A 26,672-nucleotide genomic window follows, 5' to 3' on the forward strand; every position below is an offset into this window, starting at 1 on the left:
TTTTTAAAATCTTTGCATGACCTTGCGCGACCAATTACTAAACTTCGTTGCACAAGGTATTGCGTTACCAAGTGTGGTTCGTCGCGCAAAGTCTTTAAAAAAATAAATAAAATAAATAAAATTTTAAAAAAAATCATTGCAAGACGTAATCCAAATATTTCGTCGCCTAAACCAATTTATTTTTATTTTTTTATTTTGTATGCATAACACTTAAGAAATTAAACGGTATATATATTTATTAAGTAGCTTTAAATTTATTATGTTAGATCGGATCAGATTTTTGTTAAAAAAATATATTATTGTAGTTCGGATTGGGTTTTTGTTAGAAAATATATTTTTTAAATTGACGATCAAATTAGTTCATTGTATTCATATACGGTCAAGGAGTGCAGGTGTAAAAAATCATCAAAATCGAAATTGAAATAACCGTTAAATCGTGATTTTTGATTTATAACCGTCGAAATGTTCTGTCCCCTTACTTGAACTCTGAATGTTTATTTTTTCCGATTTTTGGCGTATATGATCTCGAAGTATAAACAAACAAGTTTGACGGTTGGATCGTTGAAACTAATTTCGTAGAATGCGTATGCCATCAAAACAATATATTCACTAACAATTAAGAGTTTATTTATACTTTTGTTAAATATAACATAAGATTTTGTGGTATCCACTAGTGTAAATATTTTAAATTGAAGATCAAATTCAGTCATTGTATTCATATAGGGTCAAGGAGTGTAGCTGTAAAAAAATCATCAAAATCAGAGTTCAAATAACCGTTATATCGTGATTTTTTGTTTATAACCTACAAAATGTTTTGTCCCATTACTTGATCTCTGAATGTTTATTTTTTCCGATTTTTGGCGTATATGATCTCGAAGTATAAACAAACAAGTTTGACAATTGGATCGTTGAAACTAGTTTCGTAGAATGCATATGCCATCAAAACAATGTATTCACTAACAATTAAGAGTTTATTTATACTTTTGTTAAACATAACATAAGATTTTGTGGTATCCACTAGTGTAAATTTTAAATTGAAGATCAAATTCAGTCATTGTATTCATATAGGGTCAAGGAGTGTAGTTGTAAAAAATCATCAAAATCAGAGTTGAAATAACCATTAAATCATGATTTTTCGTTTATAACCTTTGAAATGTTTTGTCCCATTACTTGATCTCTGAATGTTTATTTTTTTCTGATTTTTGGCGTATATGATCTGGAAGTATAAACAAACAAGTTTGATGTTTGGATCGTTGAAACTAGTTTCGTAGAATGTGTATGCCATCAAAACAATATATTCACTAACAATTAAGAGTTTATTTATACTTTGATTAAATATAACATAAGATTTTGTGGTATCCACTAGTGTAAATATTTTAAATTGAAGATCAAATTCAGTCATTGTATTCATATAGGGTCAAGGAGTGTAGCTATAAAAAACCATCAAAATCAGAGTTGAAATAACCGTTAAATCGTGATTTTTCGTTTATAACCTTCGAAATGTTTTGTCCCATTACTTGATCTCTGAATGTTTATTTTTTTCGATTTTTGGCGTATATGATCTTGAAGTATAAACAAAGAAGTTTGACGGTTGGATCGTTGAAACTAGTTTCGTAGAATGCATATGCTATCAAAAAAAAAATATTCACTAACAATTAAGAGTTTATTTATACTTTTATTAAATATAACATAAGATTTTGTGGTATCCACTAGTGTAAATATTTTAAATATTTTAAAACCAATAGCACGACGTCATAATGTAAACATGCGTCGGGCAACCAATTAATATTTTTATTTAATTATACATTATAAATTTTAAGATATAGTTGTTTTCATAAGTTTTTATTATTTTTTGAAAACTTTGCTCAATGAATATCAATATTTCGTCGCCTAACCCTTATTTACTTATTTTTATATTTTATATTGTTAAACTAAATTATTTCTTTATTTTTAATATTTTCAATCGTAAAATAAAATTATTTTATTTTTTATTATTCATAACAATTATTTTATTTTTTATTATTCATAACAATTATTTTTATAAATATTGCGCTACAAACCAATTTTCGTCGCACAAAACTCTAAAAATTTGGGTGGGCACAAAAAATGGGAATTTTTTTTTAAGACTTTGCGCGACCAATATATTTTTTCATCTCGCAAAGTATACTCTAAAAATTTGAGCGGGTACCAAAAATGGGAATTTAAAAAAAAATATTTTTAAGACTTTGCGCGACCGATATATGGTGTTTCGTCGCACAAAGTATACTCTAAAAATTTGGGCGGGTACCAAAAATGGGAATTTTTTTAAAATTTTTTTAAGACTTTGCACGACCAATATATAGTTTTTTGTCGCACAAAGTATACTAAAAACTTTAGGCGGGTACCAAAAATGGGACGCAGGAATATTTTGGTCGCGCAAAACCCTAAAAATTTGGGCTGGCACCAAAAATGGGAATTTTTTTTTAAATTTTTTTTAAAGACTTTGCGCAACCAATATAATACTTCGTCGCGCAAAGTGATACGGCTTTTAAAATCAAAATAACTCCTCCCCCATTTTCTCAATGTCTTCTACTCTTACCTCTCCTCTCTCTTTCCCTCTCCCCAAATCCTACCCTTTCTCTCACACTCACTCCTCTCACTTAATCTCTCATCTCTCTCTTCACTATCTCTCACTCTCACTCACTCTCTCATCTCTCTTTTCATCATCTCTCACTCTCACTCACTCTCACATCTCTCTCTCACTATCTTCTCTAATTCTCTCACACTCACTTCTCCCTCTCATTCTCACTCACTCAAAATCTTGCCAAAAGGTATATTCTCTCCAAATTTTAAATTGTTTTCATTAATATGTGTTTTTGGAGTTAGTTTTGAGTTTATGCCAATTTTTTGTTATTATTTTATGCTATTTCTTTGTTATTTGAAAATATATTTTTTTTTTGTAGGGAATCGTCGAGACCTTGACGGCTAAAGTTGAGGATTTGGACGCTATCGAAACATATCCTCTGCCACTACCACCACAATAGGCTTGTAGATTTTATTATTGTACTTTGTTAATTTATGTGTACATTTTGAATATTATACATATTGGATAATTTGACCACTATTTTTCATATGTAATTTTATTTTGAATATGTCAATTTAAATTAAAGTAATTAAAAAAAATAAAATCATACAATTAAATTAAATTTAAAAAGTAAAAATTTGAATAAATTAATATAATGAAATTGATATAAGAGAAATAATAAAACAAAATGTCAAAAACCTTGTGTGACAAAATATTTCGTGGCACAAACTATTAAATAAGTTTATTTTAATTAAAAAAAATCTAAAGACAAAAATTTTAAAAAATTGAATATTTCGTCGCGCAAAGATTTGTGCGACATAAGAATTCGTCGCGCAAAGTAGTTAATATTCGTTGCGCAAAGTAGTTAGTATTCGTCGCGCAAAGTATTTAGTATTCGTCGCGCAAAGTAGTTATCATTCGTCGCGCAAAGTATCTCTGCGTGACGAAGAATATATTTCGTTGCGCAAACCCTTTCTTTACGAGCTTTGCACGACAGAACTTGCGCGACCAAAATTTCGTCGCGCAAAGTTTGCGCAACCAAATTGTACTTTGCGCAACAAATTTATTTCGTCGCGCAAAGTGTTTTTTGTAGTGGTGGTAATTTAGGGAAAATGACCTCTCAAGACATCGTTGAATATCGGGGATTGACCAAGAACATTGAGGTTTGAGATCCGGCAACTCCAAAAAAGGCATACCAAACCCAAGTATCGAATGATGCAACGGCCTCCAGAATTATACTTTTTTGGCCCTTCCTATTCTCATAATCTCCTTGCCAAGCAGTTGGGCAATTCTTCCACTGCCAGTGCATGCAATCGATGCTTCCAATCATGCCTAGAAAACCTCGAGCCTCGACTTTTCGTAGAAGCCTTCAAAGGTCCCTAGGCGTAGGTTTGTAGAGGTACTCCCTTGTGTAGAGATTTTCTATTGCATCACAGAATCTGACCAACCACTCTAGGATAGTTAATTTTCTTACACCAAGAGAGCCTATGTATGTCCACGTTCGGGGCATGACGACGGTGGTGTTGCCTTGATTGATTGAGCATACCCACCACTAAAACAACTTCTTCCTCCTCTTCATCCAACTCACGATTTTCTTCAGCACATCTGCACTTGATTTCTTCATCTTCTCGCTGTTGCCTCTCCAACACCCTTCTCAGGTTAGACATAGAGAGTAGAATATGTTTTGTAAAATCTAAGAAATGAAAGGATAGAGAAGATATGGTGTGAGAGGTCTGAGTTAAGGGTGTAATTTTATGGAGGGATTTAGAAGACAAAGATGACACGTGACCCAATTTTAGAGGGTGAAAATCTTATTTGAAATATGATATTAGAATTTTATAATAAATATCGAAACGTGGCAACTGAAAATCTTATCTGAAATTTGAGATCTAAATGTTATAACAAAATATGGACACGTGGCAACCGAAAATGTTATCTAAAATTTTAGGTGAGAATTTTATAATAAATAGTGACACGTGGCAACTGAAAATCTTAATGGTTTAAGTATAAAAAATAGAAGATAAATTAAAATGAATAGTAATTGCCCTTGCCCTTGCCCTTGCCCTTACCCTTTGGGGTGGAAACAAAAAATGCAAGGGCTACCACTATTCATGTGAATAGTGACAACCCTTGCTTTGCCTTTGCCTTGCCCTTGCCTTTTGGGGTGGAAGTGACCTTACTAATCAGGAATTGAATTCCACCTATGGAGGATTCCTACGTTTACTTCACATCAAGCAATTGAAAAGTAAGTGGGGCCCACAAAAAATTAGGAATTGAATTCCTGATTTTGGAGGAATTCAATTCTTGTGTGGGATGTGGTATTCTAATTTCTAGAGAACTAACCTACTAGGAATTTATCTTTTTTACCCATTATATCCTCACACAATTTTCAAAATTCCAAATTTGTCATCTACTTTAATCTAACAACGAGGACATTTTAGTAATTAGTACCACTCCTATCTCAATTCCATATGGTTTAGTAAACAACTTCAATAGGAATCCGGAATCTAACTTCCCTCAATCTATATGGTTTAGTAAACAACTTCAATGGGAATCCGAAATCTAATTCTCCTCAATCCAACTCCTCCTCAATTCAATTCCTCCTAATCCAATTACGGATTAGTAAACATGTCATCAGTGTATTGGGTTTGTATTTTTAAACTGATTGCCTTTTCTCTTTCGTAATATACAAGAAACATTGAGGGGATGAGGAAAGGCTTTCCAATGTATTAGGTTTGAATTTTTAAAACCTAAAGCCTATAATTAGGCTACGTTTAAACATATTTTAAATAACATAAAAATATATATTTGATACCAAAACCTGTGTCCGGAATGTCAGATACACCTAGTGGTGGATCCATGAATTTTTCAAGGGAGGTTTAATATTTAAAAGGCTAAAAAAATAAAAAAAATAAAAACAGACAACCAATACTATGACTAATTGACTAAGGCCCAGTTTGGGATTGCTGTCACTTTTAAAAAAAGTTGCTTCTGCTGTGCTTTGAAAATAATTAGCTGTAAAGTAAAGCAGCTCCATGTTTGGTAAACAATATTTTTAAAGTGCTGTTGGTACAAAAAGCAATGTAAAAAACGTTTGGTAAATTTTAATATAAAATTGTTATAACTGTGAACAATGAATAAAATAGACATGATGTTAAAAGTGTTATGTACTAATCATGTGATGGTAGTTGTAGTGATGGAGTGGAGGTGGTGGTGGTGGCAGTGGCAGCATGGTGGTGGTGGTGGTATTGGTTGTGGAGGTGGTGGTGGATTTGGAGGTTTTGGAGGAGGTGGTGATTGTGGTGGTGGATTTGGAGGTTTTGGAGGAGATGTTGGTTCTGGTGGTGGTGGTTGTGGAGGTGGAGGTGGAGGTGAAGGAGGAGGTGGTGGTGGAGGTGGTGGACGAGGTGGAGGGGTGGTGGTTGTGGTGGTGGTGGTGGAGGATGAGGATGAGGAGGATGTGGTGGTGGTGGTGGTTGTGGAGGTAGTGAATGTGGTGGTGCAAGTGGTGGAGGTGGATGTGGAAGTGGAGGTGGTGTTATTTTTTAAAATGAATGATGGTATTTTGGGAATTAAAAAAATTCATTAAATGTTCATCTCTGCTTCTTTTGAAAGCAGCTTTGAAAAGCAACCCAGAGCCTACTTTTTAAAAGCTGTTGTCAAAAGGTCATTGCTTTTAAAATAATCGGAATATTTTCTTTTTACCAAACACCTAAAACTGCTTAACTTTAAAGTGAAGCAGGTTTTTGGCCAAAAAAAGCAATCCCAAACGGGGCTTAAGGCTGCGTTTGGGATTGTGGTGATTGAAAAATAAGCAGCTTTAAAAATAAGTTTTGCAAATGAAAGTGTTTGGTTAACCAAAGAAAGCCAACTTATTTTAAAAACTAGGGTCATCCACAATAGTTTCTCAAAGCTGCTTGACCCAGCTTTGAGAAGCTTCTTTTAAAAAAAACAACCGGTCCTTTTAATGAAATTTTCATTTTTCCCATAACACCCTCACGACTTTTTTAAAATGACAACCCTTATCCTTCCCATTTTGCACTCTCTTGTCTCTTCTTCTTCCTTCTTCTGACGCAGATCAATTCTTTTTCTTCCTTTTTTTTTTTGAATAGATCAGACTTTTGGAAGAAGAACCCAAATCATAAACTCTAGTCCACAAATAATCTCATCACCGCACACTTATGATTTAACAGAAAACACAAACGAGCTGCAAAAAAATTTGAATTTTGTTGAAAAATCCTAGATTTGGGATCTAAGAAAACTTCAATTCTTCTCTCTTCTTCTTCCTTACTCCACAAATGCATAGAAGAAAACATGAACAAGGGTGGTGGTTGGGTTGGGTGGGGTTTGTCGTGTGGGGCTGGCGTGAAGGAAGGGGTTGGGTGTGGTGATATCGGGGTTGGGTAGGGTTCTTCTTCCTCTCTCTATGCTTATCAATTCTTCTTCTTCCTCACTCCAACCACAAAAAATCCAATCCCCAGCTTCCCCACCTCGTCATCACCAGCTAATGAAAATCCAACCCCCACCTTCCTCAGCAAAACAAAATCCAGTCCTCCCATTATTCACATACACAGGGCAAAGAGAGAGTTGTTACAATAGTAATTTATAATTTATGATAAAATATGTGTGCTAATTGTAGATGAATTAATCTAATCAAAATGCAAATCAAATTATTAATTAAACAAATAAATCAGAAAATAATAATAATAATAATAATAATGAAAGACATATATTTTTTTTTATAAAACAAAAACAGAAGGAAAAAACCTAGAAGAAAAAACAACGGAAAAATAAATACATTCGAAGTCAAACTTGCAACTTGGTGGAGAGGGATGGGTCTGCTGCATCAGCAAGAGCCTACACCCCTTCAACGCGACGCCCAAGCCAGGCTTCTTCCAGGCTTCCCTTTTTTGATTATTAAAATCAAATTAAAGTCTTCTTTCAAGACTCCTCTGCGTGGAAGGTAAGTTTCTTCTTCATCTTGCTTTTTCTTTTTCTTTTTCTTTTTTTTTTTCAAATATCTGGCCAGGTGCAAAACGCATCGTTTTGGCTAGGATTATTTTTAAAAAAAGAGAGATGCGCGCACAGCAAAGAAGCGAAAAGGAAGGTCACTCAGTCATTTGCTCAAACAGTTGGTGGGCACTTTCAAAGGGGCAACATCCGGCAGACTCCATAGCTTTTTCCGGCGAGGGGAGGTGCACTGCACCTCCTTGCGCCTCTGTAAGTCCGTCCAATACGTATCCGACGCGTATCGGAGAGTATACCATGCATATCGTATCCAACGGCATATCCAACAACCTATTATAATTTATAAATAAGAGTATCCTTGCTTCATAGGTGGATATAAAGAAAAAAGCTAGAACAAGAGGAAACAGCACTGATCGCATGTAGACAAAGAAGAAACAAAAAACTTACTCAGCATTAAGATATTGATGGCATGTAGAAGAAGAAGAAAAGAAATACAGAAATATAAGAGAAATAACATTCAGATTCAGAGAAAAGTTCGAGTGTATGAGTTCTAGTGGCCATAAATCTCCAAACCATACATCTCAGTTTTTGTTTTCTTCTTGGAAATTCCAGCCTGTTTATTCAGCAGCCCCTTTCCTTTTTATCTTATTTATATTTCCTTCTTGTTTGTACATCTAGCTTCGCTTACATATAGCAAAAACTAGAACAATAAGCCCACCCAGAAAAAATGATGCGGTCGTCATGGAGTAGTTGTTGCCAAATTTACCAATCCCAACACGCTTGCCTTTGTTTGAATCTATTTTATTGCCCTCAATGTCGTAGTTTCGACCCTTCCTTGCATCAACATCATCAAAAGGACCTGCATGATATTTGTTGCCGAAGTCGAAAACCCCAACGTCTGTGCCTTCAGATGAGCTGATTTCATTCCTATGAATCTTCCAGGTCTCACTATTTTCCTTTTGCGAAAGCTCTTGTTCATTTCTTTCTCCAGACTTTTCCTTGGGGCTCTTGTTCAGTTGTTCAGCTTCAGTTCGAGATCCATCTGATATATACATGCAAAGATAAAAATGAAAAAGAATCTTCAAATAAGTGAACTTTGGGGAAATACTCCAAAATCTTTCAATAAATGTAAGTTACTATTGTAAAATAATTACATAAATTCTTTAGGCATGCACAAATAGAATCACATAAATTTACATACCTGCCATTGATGAAAGCTGAAAAAAGGTTTTTTATCCTCTGAATGTGTGTTTGGAATAGAGGATGGATCTCTTTAAAACCAGTAGAAATGCACTGTTTAAGCCTTCATCGATAAGTTTCAATCAAATAAGTAAGTACTTATGTGGAGAAGGTTCCATTGACTGAGCAGCTGACTTGACTGCTGGCAATGCAATTAATAAGAAGGTTTTTCTTTGAAAATGACTTATAGTTTATTGAAAACTAATATTGTTCTTGTTTTTAATTTCAAACCTAGGAACTACTAGTGATTTTATTAAAAATAAAATGAAAAATATTTACAGATTAACAATAATCCAAATAGAAATTAAGGCAAACCAAATCAATCCTAATCCAAATAGAAAATGATAATAGATGCACGGGCGGTCCCATCTAGTGAATGCACCAGTTGTCTTGATTTTAAGCGTTTTACTTCCATTTGCTTGAAAAAATTGCTCAACCGAACACTCCCTCTCCTACTCTAAGTCCACCCTTTCACACTACTACTCTCTCAACACCAGTTTACACCCCATTAGTAAGTTGAATAAAGAATAGAAGTGTAAAAGACTTTTGCTCAGGTGGGTGTGAACCTGTTTAACAATTGCGCTTCATGATAACAATAGAAATTAATAAAGTTTACATAATTAATTAGCATTTGTCATCATGCGATTACCTTTGTCTAAAGATAATTTATTTAATATTAGTAGCAGCCTTCACCATTTCAATTTGGATCTACAAAAAATTTTATGTCCCATCATGTGAAAGAAACACGAACACCAATATGAAAAATGAAAATTTTCCACCCACATAAAATACCTTTTGAGTCTTGACTTACTAATTGATTGCCACGAACAAGTCCATCCATATCTAGTTTTTTATGCCCCATAACCTGTGGTCTAGTCTTGACCTGCCCCATAAAATCTAGTTTTTCGCCAACTATTTATTTTTGTTCTTCTTGGCCGTGCCATGTTTTTCACTCAAGCCGCTTGCTTCATTTTTTGTTTTGCTTACTCACCATTGATATATAAAAGAAAAAAGAAGAAGCAATAACAAGAAGAACAAGAAAACCAAGAAGAAATGGTACGCTCGACTTCTTTTTGTACTTGTTGCCAACTTTGCTAATCCCAACACGCTCGCTTTTGTTTGCATAAAATCTATTGCCACAAATGTTGTGGTTTCGACCCCTCCTTGGTTGATGAACATCAACACCACCTCCACCCACTACTACGTTTTATAGTTTGCGTGACAAGACTTTGCACGACAAACAAAACTTCATCGCAGAAGAAGGGCTTGCGCGATGAAACGAAGCCTGCGTAGAGCAAACAACCGTGGATAATAATTATATATTTGCAAACTTGCGTGACGCCGTACTTCGTCGCTCAAGACCACTTTGCTCGACAACAAACATCATCATCGCATAAAGCTAGGGAAAAAAACCCGGGTAAATTTTATTTGGGGGCAAAACTTGAGCGACGACCAACCTAGTCGCGCAAGAACTATTCGTGCAACGAAACACATCATCGTCACACAAAGTTAGGGGAAAAAACCCGGGTAAATTTTATTTGGCGGTAAAAACTTGCGCGACGATTTATGTCGTCGTGCCAGAAAACTTAGCTCGACAACACGTCTTATTGTCGAGTAAATTTAAGAAGAACTTAGCGCGACGACAACTATTGTCGCGCAGAAGAGCTTAGCGCGACAACACACTTAATCGTCTTTTGCGCGACAATATTAATCATTAGCGTGACGAAGGTTTTGAGCGACGATATTTTGTTTCTTCGTTGCGCAAAGTTTGATGTTGCAGGTTCATGCGCGCCAAAAAATTGTATCTTGCGTGACATGGAGCATTTGCGCGACGTATATTTGCGGGACAAAAGCATTTTTGTTGCGCAAAAGCCGTCGTCCAATACAGATTGGAATTCAACCATTGCAGAGGGAAACTACAAAACACAGCTGCCTCTGCCTCTCTCTCTCTCTCTCTCTCTCTCTCTCTCTCTCTCTCTCTTTCTCGAACGGTAGCGTTCAACTACGCAGATTGAATTTCATTTCCTGCATGAATTGAACTATCACTGCCTCTGCTACGTGCGTTGGATAAGTATTTTTTGTCGTTAGTGTAAAAGTATTAATATAAATTCATACTAACGCCATTAATTTCGTTGTGTATAGGGATATTATATGTGATTAGCAATTGGTGGAGAACGATTGAAGAAGATATTTACTTCGTTTTATATTTTAAAAATATAAATTTAATTACATTATGTTAAACTTAGTTTGTTATGTTTATATTGTTTTGTGAAATTATATTTATATTATGTTGTTAAATAATGCACATTGATGTACATTTTTTTTTTTTTGTAAAACTTAGTTCCCGTTCGAGGTTAGTTGGATTTCGCTCATGGATGCGAAAGCATGACTGCGGTCCAATTAATTCTTGAATTGTCCCATTATTTGGACAGTTTGGGAATGCATAGTCGTGTCACGTAATTTACAGCTACAGGATTAGATTTCGGTGTCATCTCTATACGTTCTTCGGGTGGTACATAGATATTTTATACCTACAGTACACCTCAAGAACTGTATCGAGATGCTGCCGAAATTCATCCACGTCGGAATCTAATCTCATGTAGCCGTAAATCACGTGACATGACTATGCATTCCCGAATGTGATAGGGCCCTTATCGGAGCCATAAGGTGACATAATGATTTTGTACGAATGGGAATAGGTGCGCAGACAAATACTTGGATGGAATCGAGGATTTTATTGACTTTGTACGGACACACAACCCGGGTGCAACTAGAATCCGGTGTTCTTGTAGGAGGTGTAACAACACGTTGTGGGAGACAATTGAAAATGTTCAATTTCATTTAGTAGACAATGCTTCATCTTCAAGGGCCACAAGAGTGGACAATATTGAACCTATTGTAGATCCTGATGAACAAGTCATAGATATTATAAACGATGTTTTTCCATTTGCATCGACCAACATCAATCAGGAAGGGGAAGATGACGTGCCTACACCAATTGACAGTGCAGAGTTCGATCGAAGCTTCCCCGAGTTTGCTGCTGATCCCCGAAATGTTAGATTGGGACTTGCCACTGACGGATTCAATTTGTACGGGGTTCTAAACCAACACCACAATACTTGGCCGATGTTCGTATTCCCATATAATTTGCTGTCTTGGAAATGCATGAAAAAAGAATACATGATAATGATTGTTTTGATAACTAAGGATCCTGGCAGGTCAATCGATGTTTACTTACGGCCGTTAGTTGATGAGCTCAAGGCGGGCAGCAGTTATGTGGACTGTGAATGATTTTTCCGCATATACAATGGTTTCTAAGTGGAGCACAAAGGGTTATATGGCATGCCCTGTATGCAAAGAAGATGTAACTTCTGGTTGGCACGTTGGAAAAGTTTGTTACCTTGGTCATCGGAGATAGTTGTCATGGGACCACGAGTGGCGGGAAAAGGATAAAGAGTTCGACAGGAACACAAAGCATCGCCTCAGACCTAGAGTATGGTCCGGTGATGAGATCTTGGAACAACTTGGATTTTGCTCCGTTCAGGAAAACAGTTAGTCGGATCAGACCTTCTACACATTTGAACTGGACGCACAAGCCTATGTTTTTTGAGCTCCCATATTGGTCGAAACTAAAATTGAGGCACAATCTCGACGTTATGCATGTTGAGAAAAATGTCTTTGACACATTGATGGGCACGATTCTAGATATCGAGGGCAAGACAAAGGACACGATCAAAGCTCGTCTTGATTTGGAAAGAATGGGCATACGAAAAGGTTTATAGATGAATAGGGACAGTGATAAAGCAAGAAGGGATCTTGCATTTTTTTCCATGAAACCGAATGACAAAAAAGAGTTTCTAAAGTTTGTATCGTCTGTAAAGTTTCCCGACTGGTATGCTTCTAATATCGCACGTTGCGTAAATGTTGATGGGGGTAAATTTACTAGACTAAAGAGCCATGACTGCCATGTGTTTATGCAACGCCTACTTCCTATGGGTATTCGACACCTATTTCCGGAAGATGTTGTCAAGCCAATCATATTGTTGTCCAGAATTTTTTCCCAACTGAAGGCAAAAACGTTACGAAAGACAGACATTAATCAATTGCGCCATGATATTGTCCAAGTCATATGCAAGTTTGAGATGATATTCCCTCCAGCTTTCTTCACAAGTATGATCCACATGATGGTTCACTTGCCAGAAGAGGCATTGCTTGCTGGTCCAGTCAACTATCGCTGGATGTATCCAATAGAAAGGTAATCTTCATAATTTGTGTATGCATCATTATCCCACGCTTGCTACTTGCTAATTTGTATCGTATCGTTTTATTTTGGCAGGCTTCTCGAAGAGCTAAAAAAAGCGTACGCAACAGAGCGAAGCCCGAAGGATCAATTATAGAGGCTTGGGTTCAATATGAGGCGCTTACTTTCTGTGGAATGTGTTTAAAAGATGTGGAGACGGCTTTCAATCGTCCTCAGCGCAATAATGACGGAGGTGTGAGAAATGAGAAACTTTCTATTTTTGCCCAAAGCGCACGACCATTTGGAGATCCTGTACGAGGAGAGTTGTTTTCCAGAAATGACATGGAGGTAGCCCATTGGTTCGTACTCAACAACAGTGATGAGATAATGGCATACTTAGATGAGCATGAAGAGATGATGAAGCGAGAACATCCATCACATTTGTATGCCAAGAAACACCGTGAATTGTTTCCACGATGGTTTTTGGAATATGTAAGTTATATGTGTTTTGTATTTGACATATATATTGTAGTATTTAATTTTCTCAAACTAACATGTGAGTGTGTTTGTATCATATTAGGTGAATAAGTTCAAATCATCAAATTCCCCCATTTATAGTGAAGAGTTATATAACTTGGCATTCGACCCAATTTGCGCTGAATTGTTCTCGGGTTGCCATGTTAACGGCGTCAAGTTTTTGGGGACTGCACGAGATGACAAGTTGTGTACGCAAAACAGCAATGTCCATGTCCCAAGTGGAGGTGAAAGTACGGACATTGATTTCTATGGCAAACTTACAAGTGTGGTGTAATTTCTTTACAAAGAACGATACCAAGTGATCATGTTTAAGTGTCGGTGATTTGATACAAACCCAAATAGGCAGGGAAGTGTTAAAATTGATCATTGCTTACTATCTGTGAACATTAACAGAACTTGGTATGATGACGACCCTTACATTTTGGCAAATATGGCAACACAGATTGTGTATCTAGATGACCCAAAAGCCGAGAACGGTTGGAAAGTTGTTCAGAAGATGAATCAGAGGAACGTGTATGCTATACCAGAACTAGACCCAACTGACAATGGCGTCGACAACGTCGCTAACCAACGTTTAGAATCTTCAATGGAAAATGATGCGGAAACACTTCGAGATACAAATGTTATACAAGAACCGTTTCAGATACAAGGAGTGTCCTCAATCGAAATACTGATTCAGTCAATTACAATTGACCTTGGTCATCTTCCGTGGTACGATGTTGCAGTGGGCCCTAACAACGACGGTGATGTAGTTATAGAGGAGGAGGAGGAGGAGGAGGAGGAGGATTGGGAGACCGAAAGTGATGATAGCGACAATAACGAAGGTTATTATAGTTCAGATGATGAATAATTCAATTTATTTGCGACTTGTCATGTAAAACATAGTAAATGAAATTTTTTGTAATTTTATTATGTTAGTGTACAGATTTTGACAGACGAAAAATAATTAGTCTTTCTATTACTATGTTAGTTATTAAGTTAATATTAAAGCCGGTTCAAAACAAATAGGTGGAAATTTTACAAATGCAAGATATAAAACACTCATTTTGCTAAAAAATACTAAAAAAAATAAAACACTTATTTGCGACTTAACATTCATTCTTTTAATGGTTATAAACAGAACTTTAACGATGATTTGGATTTTGACTTTGATGATTTTTTACAGCTACACTCCTTTACTCTATATGAATACAATGAACTAATTCGATCGTCAATTTAAAATAGATATTTTCTACTGAAAACCCAATCCGAACTACAATAATATATTTTTCTAACAAAAATCCCATCCGAACTACAATAATATATTTTTCTTTAGTGTTATGCATCCAAAATAAAAAACAAAGAATTTTTTAAAAAATGATTATTATTTTTTATTTCTTTTTGTAAAGACTTTACGCAACGAATAACTGTGTTTCGTTGGTCAAAGTCAAGCAAAGATTTTAACAAATAATTTTTTGTTTTAATTATTTTTTTAAATACGTTGCGCGACGAAATATACTTCGTCTTTCATGAATGTGTGCAACCAAGGATGTTTTTTTGTCGCACAAAGTCTTTACAAAAATAAATAAAATAAATTTTTTTTTTTTAAAATCTTTGCCTCACTTTGCACGACGAAACACACTTCGTCACTCATGAATTTGTGCAACCAAGGTTCCTTTTTTGTCGCGCAAAGTCTTTACAAAAAGAAATAAAATAAAATTTTATTTTTAAAAATCTTTACCTCACTTTGCACGACGAAACATACTTCGTCACTTTGACCTTGTGGAACGATTGCACGACGCGTTTGTTTTGTCTCGTTGCGCAAAAGGCTTCCTTTTTGGTTGTATTGAGTGATTGAGCAGTTAATTAGTACATGTTTGGCATTGCTTATTTGGGGTGATAAGTGATTTTTTTAAAATTTTGAGAACCCCAGCCCGTTTGGTAACCTATAATAAAATCACTTATTATTAAAAATTGTTGTGGGAGAAAGCAATAAAGGAAAGCAGCTAAAGAGCTGCTTTCAATTTCTGATTATACGATAATCATATTTGAGGAAGCGCTAGGTTTAATGAAAATGATAACATTCCAAAAATACCCCAATATGATTTCACCCTTTCTTCTTCTTCGTGCGTCTTCTCTATCCCACGCCACAGAGCACCTTCTCCTTCTCTTCCATTCTTCCTCCATTTTTTTTCTTGTTGGATCAATTGAAGCGCATTCCTAAGAAGCCACAAGACTTAAGTAAGAGGCATATTGTGTTTATTTCTTCTCAATTTCATTCTTCCCTCTTTCTCTTTAATTTTTAGGGTTTTAACTATCATGGTTCTTCTTCACGCAATCTCTTCACAGAGATCACTCATCTCCTTCTCTTCCATACTACCTATGATTTTTTCTGGTTGGATCAATTGAATCGCATTGCTAAGCAACAAGACTCATGTATATTTCTTTTCAATTTCCCTGTTCCCTCTTTCTCTTTGATTTCTAGGGTTTTAACTTTCAATTGTAGCTGCTGTTGGTTTTCTATATTACATATTGGTATGAGAATGGCATTTTTCTATTTGGGTTTTAGGGCCCTTTCCTGATAGGGTCAAGTTCCTATAAACTGGTTGAATTGGTATAGAAAAGGGAAATAGGCAAATAGATTTCGAGGAGGTCATAACTTCTTGGAATTTTCTTACTTGGAATTTTCTACTTGGAAACAGGCAAATAGATTTCGAGGCAAATAGGGTCAACCTCCAAAGCATAAATCTATATTTTTTTACTTGGAATTTTCTATATTATCTTCATAATAACTTCTTAGTTTATGATGTGAGAATTACAGGGTTGGTTGGAGTTCAGTGTTGAATATTCCAACGTAGTTTTGAAATTCAGGTTTGTGATAAAAGTATGCTGCTAGTTTAAGCATCACTCAAGAAAGAAATATCCTGAGACTTTTATAGGTAGAAAAGGGATACCTACCCAAAATGTGATGGATGCATGCAATTTTGACATGCAATTTATTTTCGCATGTGCCGGATGGGAAGGCACGACCCATGACACAAGGATATTTCTATTGGCTTTACGTGATCAAAGTTTGAATTTTCCCAAACCTCCAAATGGTACTATTTCTATCTTAAAAAAAATTCATATAATTTATATTTAAGCATTTTACATTGTGAATAATCAATTAAATTTCTTTTTCAGGAAAATATTATCTAGTAGATGCAGGATACCCACAAATGAGAGGCTACTTAGGACCATATAAAGGTGAAAGATATCATCTTCCCGATTTTCGTAGGGGTGTTCAACCGATGGGTCATAAAGAGATATTCAATCATGCACACTCTTCCCTTAGAAGTGTTATTGAATGCACTTTTCGAGTATGAAAAAAGAGATGGAGTATTTTACGAGACATGCCTAGTTATCCTTTTGCAAAACAAATAAAAATCGTTATTACAACCATGGCACTTCATAACTATATAAGAAGACAAGCCAAACGTGATTGTCATTTTGATGAAAGTAAAGATGACCTAAATAGTATTCAAGGGGAAGAGATTGAGATAGAGGTTGATGCACAACAAGAATATGGTCCTGCAACACAAGAAATGGAGGCATTGAGAAATCATATAGCCGCAAGTTTAATGAGTTCATCTACTCAGAAATGTATATGATTTCTTGTTTATGACTACCTTCATTTTTGTTATGACCATATTTTTTACAATATATTTATTTTTAATGGAAACTTTATTTATTTTATAATTAAAATAAAATTTAGGGTGTGATGGAAACATATTTAATACAAAAATAAATAAATAAATAAAGTGAAAGTGATTTTCCTTTTACCAAACACTTGAACAGAAAAGCCAATTTAACATAATGTCCTTTTTAGTCATTATACACAACTCACAACACTTTCACAAAAAAATTTACCAAACACTAAGAAACTGATTATTGTACAAATAGCAATTATAAAAAAAGGTTTACCAAATGCCAAACTGCTTTCTCTCACAGCTGATTTCTCTCACAACAAATTTGAAAGCGATTATTTTCATAGCACAGCAATGCCAAACTGGCCCTTACTCTCTTCAAAAATCGTTAACTCCGAAGGTCCATTAAACTTCAAATTCAACATCCATATATCCTTATTATATAATTAAATTACTACACATGTAAACTTTATCGACTCAGTCTAACATGCTTCCATAAAACTCATTCAAGCTTTTGATTTTGAAACACATCTCTCAATCAAGCTTTTAAGTTAATTCAGCCATGGCGTCTTTCCATGACTGTTGCGTCGATTCAGCTGCACCAAAATGGATTCAGCTGCATCCTAAACTTGTGATACTCGCAAGTGCACGAGCCGTTCGGTAGTATAGCATATGTAAGTGCGAGGTCGATTCCACAGAGATTGGTGATTGAATGATCCAATTCAGTTTTCCTACACAAAACAGAAAAACAAGAAAGAAAATAAATAAAACAAGAAAGAAAGAAAAGAAAATAACTCAAGCAGATAAGTTCCCAAGTTCAATTAGATTAACGGATTGATTCTAGCTAAGGTATGATTAAGCCATGGTGTATGGTCCTAACCTTGTATTCCTAATTCCCTAATTTGATCATCTGTTGTCTAACCTAAACTAAGCATTCGGAATCCATTAAGCATAGAAGAACATTTTAAACAACCAAGTATGTATCTAATCCCTGTTGTCGAATGTCCATACATACTCTTCCTATTCATAGTTCAATTCGAATTAAAGCATGGTGTCTACTCTTAATTCAAACCAAGATAGCTAACATGCAAGCCTAAATGGTGATCAATCATTCAAACTAGCATATTAACTTATAAGCATAATGAATAAGAACAAAAACCATAATTGAAACTTGGAAACTAATCAAACTTGAAACTAAAGAAAAGAATTTACATAACAATGAAAAGTAAAGTGGAACTAAGAAAAATTTAAGGAGAATTTCAGCACAAAGATTTCATTACAACAATTGAAAACTAGAAAGAGAAACTAAGAGAATTTGAGGGAGAGAAGGGAGGGGAGCTCTAGAGAAGTGTTTGAGAGCTCCCTCCTTGGGGGTGTAGGAAGGCCTGAGGTTTCAATATGTATCCAATGGGGTTCAAATTTGGATATGTCATAATAGACACCCATTGGAACAACCTTTATGAAGAATGTATTCCCATATGAGCAGTACAAGTGTATGGTTTGGGCCTTCCAAGTTGACTGCCGAAAATAGACTGGAATTGACTTCATTGCAGTCAGCTTGTGGGCTTGTTTTGGGCTTGATCTTCCCTCCTAAAAAATCTGAAAAAATCTGGATCTTCAAACCCTTTGAATTATATTTCCAAGCATATGCAGCCCAACTCAAGAAAAAATCGGAAAGACCTTCAAATGTCATTTTTGGCCCAGTAACGCAGATGCTGCCGAATTTGACCTTAAGCCGCCAAAACTTGCATAACTTCCTCTAGGAGACTCGGAATCATGAACCGTAAAATGCTCCAGAACTAGACTTCTGCAACTTTCCAATCATGTAGGGCTCATCATCTGGTTCATCCTGAGCAAGTACAGTCCAATCCGTGAAGTTGACAGATTTGCAGACACCGATGAGCTAACTTGTCTCCAAAATGCATTTAATGAGTCTCAAGCTTATTACACTGAAACAAACACAAAACTTATTAAAAGCACAAGTTTAACTCAAAAACATAACCAAATCATAAGTTAGAAGGATACAAAATGATATGTAATTATGCATCGATCAATGACACTCCAACATATTCAGCTCATGATAAAGCTTTGAAACACATCAAAAAGCTTTTGAACTTCAAGTCTTTAACCATGACTTCTCTTGAACGCGAAGACAAATTTCCACCATGCCATGTCGCACATGTTTCAAAATGTTGCCTTTTCATCTTCAATTATTTATATTATTTAAGAATACTTGCAGATTTTTTAATATGATTCATCAGTAATTTTCATAATCATCTTGCGAGACACATCTTTTCGTCGCGTATGCAGTCTTTGAGCGACAAAGAAAACCCTATTTGTCGTGCAGCCACACTTTGAGCGACGAAGAAAACCCTATTTGTCGTGCAGCCACACTTTGAGCGACGAAGAAAACCCTATTTGTCCTACGTCGCGCAATGTTATAATTTTCGTGGCTTTAGGGTTTAGGGTTCAAGGCTTAGGCTTTAGGGTGCATGATTTGGGGTTTGCGCGACGCGAGTATGTTTTCACGATACGCAAGGTGGTGAAAATTTTGGCGGAATTATCACTTTGCGCGACGCCATTTTATTTTTTATGTCGCGCAAGATTTCCTTGTGTGACGGGCTAAAAACGACGCAGCTTTGACAGTGCGCGACGAAAATGTTTCTTTGTAGCGCAAGTTCGCGCAAAACTTTCTAAAAGTTACAGAGTCGTCTTCTTCGGCTCTCTGGTTCCTCTCTCTCCACGAAACCGACGCCATATTTCGACCAGGCCGCCAACACCTTCGAACCCCAGCCCTTCCCCGCCGTCACAGCTAGGATTTGGACCGGTTTTGGCAAATTTTCGCCGACCGCATGCTCCCTCCTTCGGCCACCAATTATGACGATTGAGGTATGGATTCCACTTTTCTTTTCATGCTCTAGCTGATGGTTAGGTAGGATTTGATGAATTCCTAGCGTAGGTTGTTAAATTGAAATAACCCAAATTTTCGACGGATTTTGGGATGAAATTCTGGCGACTTCCGGCCATTTTTTGGGATATGTCCAAGAACAAAAGTGTCTCTAATTGATGTCCTGAACCTAGGGTAGGAAGATTGGCCCTTGATTTTGAGATTTTTTGGGCGATTGTTATCGCTTTGGACACCCACGCGCTGGCGCGTGTGACGGCGTGTGGGTACTGTACCAAACCAATACTATGTCCCGATACGATCCCCTTGTTGTCATGAGCGTGTAGGTATGTTCGAATTCCAATTTGGATACCGTTTGAGCCTCGAACGGATTCGCCTATTGTGCGATTTCCGGGTTTGATATGTTTGGACCGTTGGATCGAACCGAAACTCATGTATGTTGTACCTTGTATTTCTTGGATCGTATAGGATTCGATGGATCGTGGATCGGAGTCACGGATACTCCGAAATCGCGAACCCTAGGACAAGATATGATTTACTTAATTAATTAAGATTTTTAATGAAATTGTATATGCTTAGATTATATCTTGGTAAATTGGATTAATTTTTATGTTTGTTAATTAATGATGATTGTTATATATTTTTGTTTTATTAGTTGTTGGGATTTTTATTTTGCTTTATTAGACGTTGGCCCCATTTAAAAAAAAAAATTAAATGAATGTTTAAATGGTTTTAGACGAGTAACTAAGTTTTTAACTTTTGATGTTTGTTCCTAGGGCAAGATGTTAGACCTTATCAGAAGTCGTAAGGCAATGACGACTGCCCCGAGTTTGCTTCCCCCGCATACGCTGTCAGCTGCCACTGCTCCAGCACATATGGACCACATGTCGGTTTGTCCCGTGGTCTCCCATGCGGTGGTGTCATCAGAGTCATCAGTGGCACAACCTGTTAGCGCCAGGCGACGTCACTGCACACAACCTCGACATCCGCTGCTGGTGCGTCGGGGTCACAACCAAGTAAAAATTTCCTTGAACTCCAGCTTTTTCGGACCAAGATTTTAGTAGGATTTGTTATTTAACATTAATTTTATATTTTTTTGTAGCCAAGAAGAACACAGGGGGACCTTGTCACCAATTGAAGATGGCGAAGGTCACCCGAGTGACCACCAGTCGTATCAACATCGGATACGACGAACGCCGGACCAGCATAGCTCATTGGCCCACGACATTGGTCACGTCATTTGGACCCATTGCCCGATGAAATGGAAGTCTTGGAAATTCATGCCTGACGAGATGAGGACGGAGGTGCGTGGACAGTTGTCGGTATGTATCCTACCTTTTAATTGTTTTCCCTTCAAACTTTATATATTTCTGTTACTTAATGTATGTAATTAATTTATTGTAGACGAACTACAATTTAGAGAACCTCGACGGCGAGTTGTTGGCGTACGTCAACAAACACTTTGCTCAGAGGTACAACCAGTGGAAGAGCAACCTGCACCACTATTTTCAGGCATTTGATGATCCGCAGGTCGCTCTTCAGGAGGGTTGTGATAAACACATAATTATTACAATTTCTATCCCTAATCTATATTTGTTAGTACTTTGTTTTATTAATTTTTGCACCAATTAGAATGTTCCATTGCATTTTACGAATCCATTTGCACTTCATTGAAATATATAGGCTAATTCATTCGAATTCTCTATTTGGTAGCTCTCTCTTTGAAGTGGCACCCAAACTCTTATCAATTGGGCAATTATTGTTACATTCTATTCTAATATCATGATTTTATATAGGTGCATGTTGGAGCTATTAAGGAGAAAGAATGTGCATGCATGTGAAGCAAAAAGAAAAGAAATGAAGCCAATTCCAGTCTATTTTCGGCAGTCAACTTGCAAGGCCCAAACCGTACACTTGTACTGCTCAGATAGGAATACATTCTTCATAAAGGTTGTTCCAATGGGTGTCTATTATGACATATCCAAATTTGAGCCTCATTGGATACATATTGAAACCTCAGGCCTTCCTACACCAAGCCTGGTTCAGAAGAATCGTTTTTTCCAGCAACCAAAAGAAAACCCACATGGGTTGGCAGCAAAAGGCAGCCATAATTGAACACCTTTGAAAACCCATGTGAAGAAAGCTTAAGGTGCAGCAGCTAAAGAATTGAAAAGAATGCATGAAGTGCCACACCCATGCCAAAAGAAGAAAGGAAAAGAAGTATGGGATGGAAGCAAACAAAAAAAGAATTGATTCCAACCACACTAACTTAGATAAGATGAAGTGGGAGTTATGGATTGTATTGGAATAGGAATGGTGGTGTTGGAATTCATCATGATGTTCCTCCCTCTTAGCCGTATAAATAGAGAAGTCTTCAAGCTTCAAAACACACACCAAGCTCACAATCTTCTCTTGAGCTCTCTCTCCTTCCTCCAATTCTTCTAGTTCTAAATTTCTGTTTTAGTTTTATTTTATGGGGAACTAACTCCCTAGCTAAGGCTAGGGAGAAAGCTTTTAATATAAGTGTGTAATTTTTATTAGTTTGATCCAAACTTAAGCTTTAATGTGAATTTGTAGTTTTTGTTCAAATGGAATTTGTAGTTTCTTTTTAATTAATTGATGAATGTTTGATAATATATTTCATGGGTTCAATCATGTTTTTCCCATTGTGTAGTAAAAACTTTCATGCTTTTAAAAGAGAAGAGAATTAGTTTAATTAATAGAATTTTGATGAAGATTATTTTTTGATAGTTTGTTGCCAATGGTACAAGTTATGCTTAGAATACTTCTAAAGGAAATTAAAAAGAGCTTTAATTATTTTGAACAACTACATTGGAAAATATTTTGTGGATCAAATTATTAAGAGTTGCATGCTTATGTTAAAAGTGGAACCCCAATGCCTTAGTGTTTTAATCAATTGAATTTTCTTTAAATCAAATCTTGCATAAATCTACCTCTCAATCACACTTGTTCTTTTTCATCTCTGTTATTTTCTTTACACCGCTCTCTGTGGAAACGACACTCGGACTTCCAAGTTACACTACTATACGACACCTTCCCTTGGGTTTTGCAAAGTGGTATTAACAAATTGGCGCCGCTGCCGGGGAGCGGCTTGTCAAAGAGTACAGAGATCCCTTTGGTCAAAGGTTTGCTGGTTATGTGAAATTCTTCACATCTGGTACACTCTTTTCAACTTGATAGGCTTAATTTCATAAGGTTGAAAATTTTTCCTTTTCCTTAAAAGAAAAGGCTAAAAGTTGGTTGTATTCATTAAGGGCTAGATCCATAGGTTCTTGGGGGGAAATGACTCAAGTTTTTTTTAACAAATATTTTCCTAATCACAAGACAATTGCTCTAAAGAAAAAAATCTCAAATTTCTCTCAAAAAGAAAATGAAACTTTATATCAAAATTGGGAAAAATTTAAAGAGCTTTTGAATTTGTGCCCACACCATGGCTTTGAAAACTGGCGTCTTGCTAGTTATATCTATGAGGGACTTCTCCCTCGTGATCGCCAATTTGTTGAGTCAATGTTTAATGGAAATTTTACGCAAAAAGACCCTGATGATGCCCTAGAATTTTTGGATGAAATTGCTGAAAAAGCTCATCAATGGACTATCCCCAGTCCAATTGAGACCACTGATCGGTCAAAAATTGCCACATCTTCTACTAATAAAGGAATTTATCAATTAAAAGAAGAAGATGATTGGAAATTAAAATTTGAGGTTTTAACTAAAGAGATAGCTACTTTGAAAATGGAAAAATCAAATTTGCCTCAACCCGTTTTTCAAGCTGATGTTAATCAAGTATGTGATTCTTGTTATGAGATTGGTCATACTGTTAAAAATTGCCCAATTTTTCAGGAAATGAAAGGAGCTTATGAGGAGCGTTGTGCTGCTGTTGCAAACTTCAAACAACAGTATTCTCCTTTTTCCAACACTTATAATCCAGCAACAAGGAATCATCCAAACTTTCGTTGGAGCAATGAGTCACAACCTCAAGTAAGTGACATGAATTCTTCCAATAATCAGTTTCAGGCACCTAATGCATTCAATGCAAGGCCATCTTTGAGCGATACTCTTCACACATTTATGCATGAACAACATAAGCAAAATCAAAGGTATGATACTTTACTTGGTCAATTGGTTGAAGAAAATAAAGAAATTAAGAGTCAAATTTCCAAGTTGACTAACTTTTTGGCTGTTAATGAAAAAGGAAAATTTCCTGCCAACACTCAACCAAATCCAAAAGGGGCTAATTCTTGTGAATCTTCGCTCGAGCATGTAAAGTCTGTTATTACTCTTAGAAGTGGTAAAATAATTAACAACACACCTTCACATAAGGAAGTTGAAAAATCTAAGAATAATGATAAACTTAACATATCCAACTTGAATGAATCAAATGAATATCATTTTCCTGCTCCTTTTCCCCAAGCTTTAAATCCTCCAAAGAAATTGAGTCAAAATTCTGAAATTTTAGATGTCTTTAAAAAGGTCAAAGTGAATATTCCTTTGTTAGCTGCTATTAAACAGATTCCATCATATGCTAAATTTTTGAAAGATTTGTGCACAATAAAAAGAAAGCATCAAGTGAAGAAAAAGGCCTTTTTAACTGAACATGTGAGTGCATTGTTGCAATATAAAATTCCTCCAAAATATAAAGACCCTGGAAGTCCTACTCTTTCGTGTGTAATTGGAAATAATTTTATTGATCGTGCATTACTTGATTTGGGCTCCAATGTAAATTTATTGCCTTATTCAGTGTACTTGCAGCTAGGTCTTGGTGAGCTTAAACCTACAAAGGTAAATTTGCAATTGGCTAATCAATCAGTAAGGACACCGCGAGGGATTATTGAAGATGTGTTGGTCCAAGTGGACAAATTTTATTATCCTGTTGATTTTATTGTTTTGGACACTGCACATGTTTCAAATTATGATAATCAAATTCCTGTGATTTTAGGACGTCCTTTCTTGGCTACTTGTGATGCTAACATTAATTGTAGAAGTGGAGTCATGAAACTTTGTTTTGGAAATATGACTATGGAAGTTAATGTTTTGAATGTTTATAAACAGTCATCTGGGGAGGAAGATGAACCTGAATCTGTGAATTCTATCTCAACTTTATCGCATGATCAATTTGCGAAAAGTAGTGTTGTTTCTTGTTCAGAAAAATTTCAAATTAATTCTAATGGTTCTGATTTAACAAGAAATTCACAAATTACTGAAATTGGTTCATTATTTGATGCTTTACAGGTACAGGAAGGGATTGGCTGGAAACCCAAAATTGACAAACTTCCACCTTTATATGATGAGCCTATGATGTCAAGTGTAAATGAGGCTCCTAAAGTGAAATTGAAATTGTTCCCTAAGTCTTTGCCAAACAGTGAAGTTGACACTTCTCCTGTGGTATCCATTTCTAAACCCAATTATTTTCAGGGAGAAAATTATTCAAAGACTTTTCAGCATTTAGGTGACTTCTATCCCACTCGTTATAATTTCGTTCCAACATGTCTCTCATATTTTTCCTTTATAACACATTGAGGACAATGTTTCATTCAAGTTGGGGGGGAGTGAAATTATTTTTGGCAATTTGTTAGATTGCAAATTTGTTCACAAAAAAAAAAAAAAAAAAAACTCCAAGAATAAAAAGAGAACTTTCACTTAGTAACCGGGCCTCTTGCCTAATCAGTAGTGAGTGTTCGCGTCAAACCGTGAAGTTCTTAAAAAAAAAAAAAATGCATGTGTGACTTGTTTAGCTTTGTAGCCTTTTTAACTCGAGTTATTAAGCTCATCGGGGTGTTTCAACACCTAATGCCTTAAAGCCTTTGTGTGTGAGAGTCATTGGCCTAACACTTGCTACATGGGTGAATTAGAAAGCTTAAGGGAGCTAAACATTGCACGTATATATTTATTATTAAATAATTATAAAAAATAAAAAAAATCTAAGATAGCAAGGATGGTGTGATTATGATTAGGGATGGCAACGGGCCGGTTAGGGGCTGGGTATGGCAATACCATCCCCGTCCCCGCTCCCCATCCCCGTCCCCATCCCCGACCCAATCCCCGGTTTAGGCTTTTCGGGGAATCCCCGTCCCCGTCCCCGTCGGGGAAGTGCCTCCCATACCCGCCCCGATCCCCGGTTTTTAATAAGACATTTCTTGTTAAAATAATTTTCTAAAGCACAATCACAAAATTGTGAAATTTTAAAAAGAGCCACCACAAGATATTTCTTGTTAAAATAATTTCTCAACAATTGCTCAATCCAAATCTTTAGAACCTTTTTCAGTAAGCACAACAAATCTATCTAGTCTTAAATTAGAAAACCAATACCAAAGAAATATTATGTCATCAAATAAAACTTCACAATTTCAATGAACTCTCCTATACTTCATCATTCATAGCTTTAATCAAAAAACAAAGAGATGTTCTCTGTTTCAATGGTAGACTCCTACAAAAATAATAATAATAATAATAAGATAAATACATTACAATTATTTAAATAAAGATAACTTCATTTATTATATTATATTAATATATTTTTTTATATATTAATTATAA

General features: G+C 35.9%; 1 protein-coding gene, 1 non-coding gene and 1 pseudogene across 4 annotated transcripts in view; 1 reads left to right on the forward strand and 2 right to left on the reverse strand.

Annotated features, from left to right (window-relative positions):
* Positions 1-7,962: 7,962 nt before the first annotated feature.
* LOC110769615 (uncharacterized) overlaps positions 7,963-26,672 on the reverse strand; it is a 94,346-nt gene continuing 75,636 nt past the window's right edge. The window contains exons 1-2 of one of the 3 annotated variants that reach the window (XR_015832883.1): positions 8,733-8,909; positions 7,963-8,555 (exon numbers count right to left, since the gene is read on the reverse strand). The gene's annotated coding sequence lies outside the window, so the exon portion shown is untranslated. Of the gene's footprint in view, positions 8,574-8,732; positions 8,910-26,672 lie in introns of those variants that run through there. The other 2 variants (XR_015832881.1, XR_015832882.1) reach the window with 2 other exon arrangements.
* Positions 16,495-17,176, forward strand: LOC148297446 (uncharacterized; annotated as a pseudogene).
* Positions 23,469-23,575, reverse strand: LOC148297447 (small nucleolar RNA R71). Its single transcript, XR_015833298.1, has one exon. It is a non-coding gene; the product is annotated as a small nucleolar RNA R71 (small nucleolar RNA).

Source organism: Prunus avium, chromosome 1 (genome assembly GCF_965620075.1).
Source record: "Prunus avium chromosome 1, drPruAviu1.hap1.1, whole genome shotgun sequence".
Lineage (NCBI taxonomy): Eukaryota > Viridiplantae > Streptophyta > Magnoliopsida > Rosales > Rosaceae > Prunus > Prunus avium.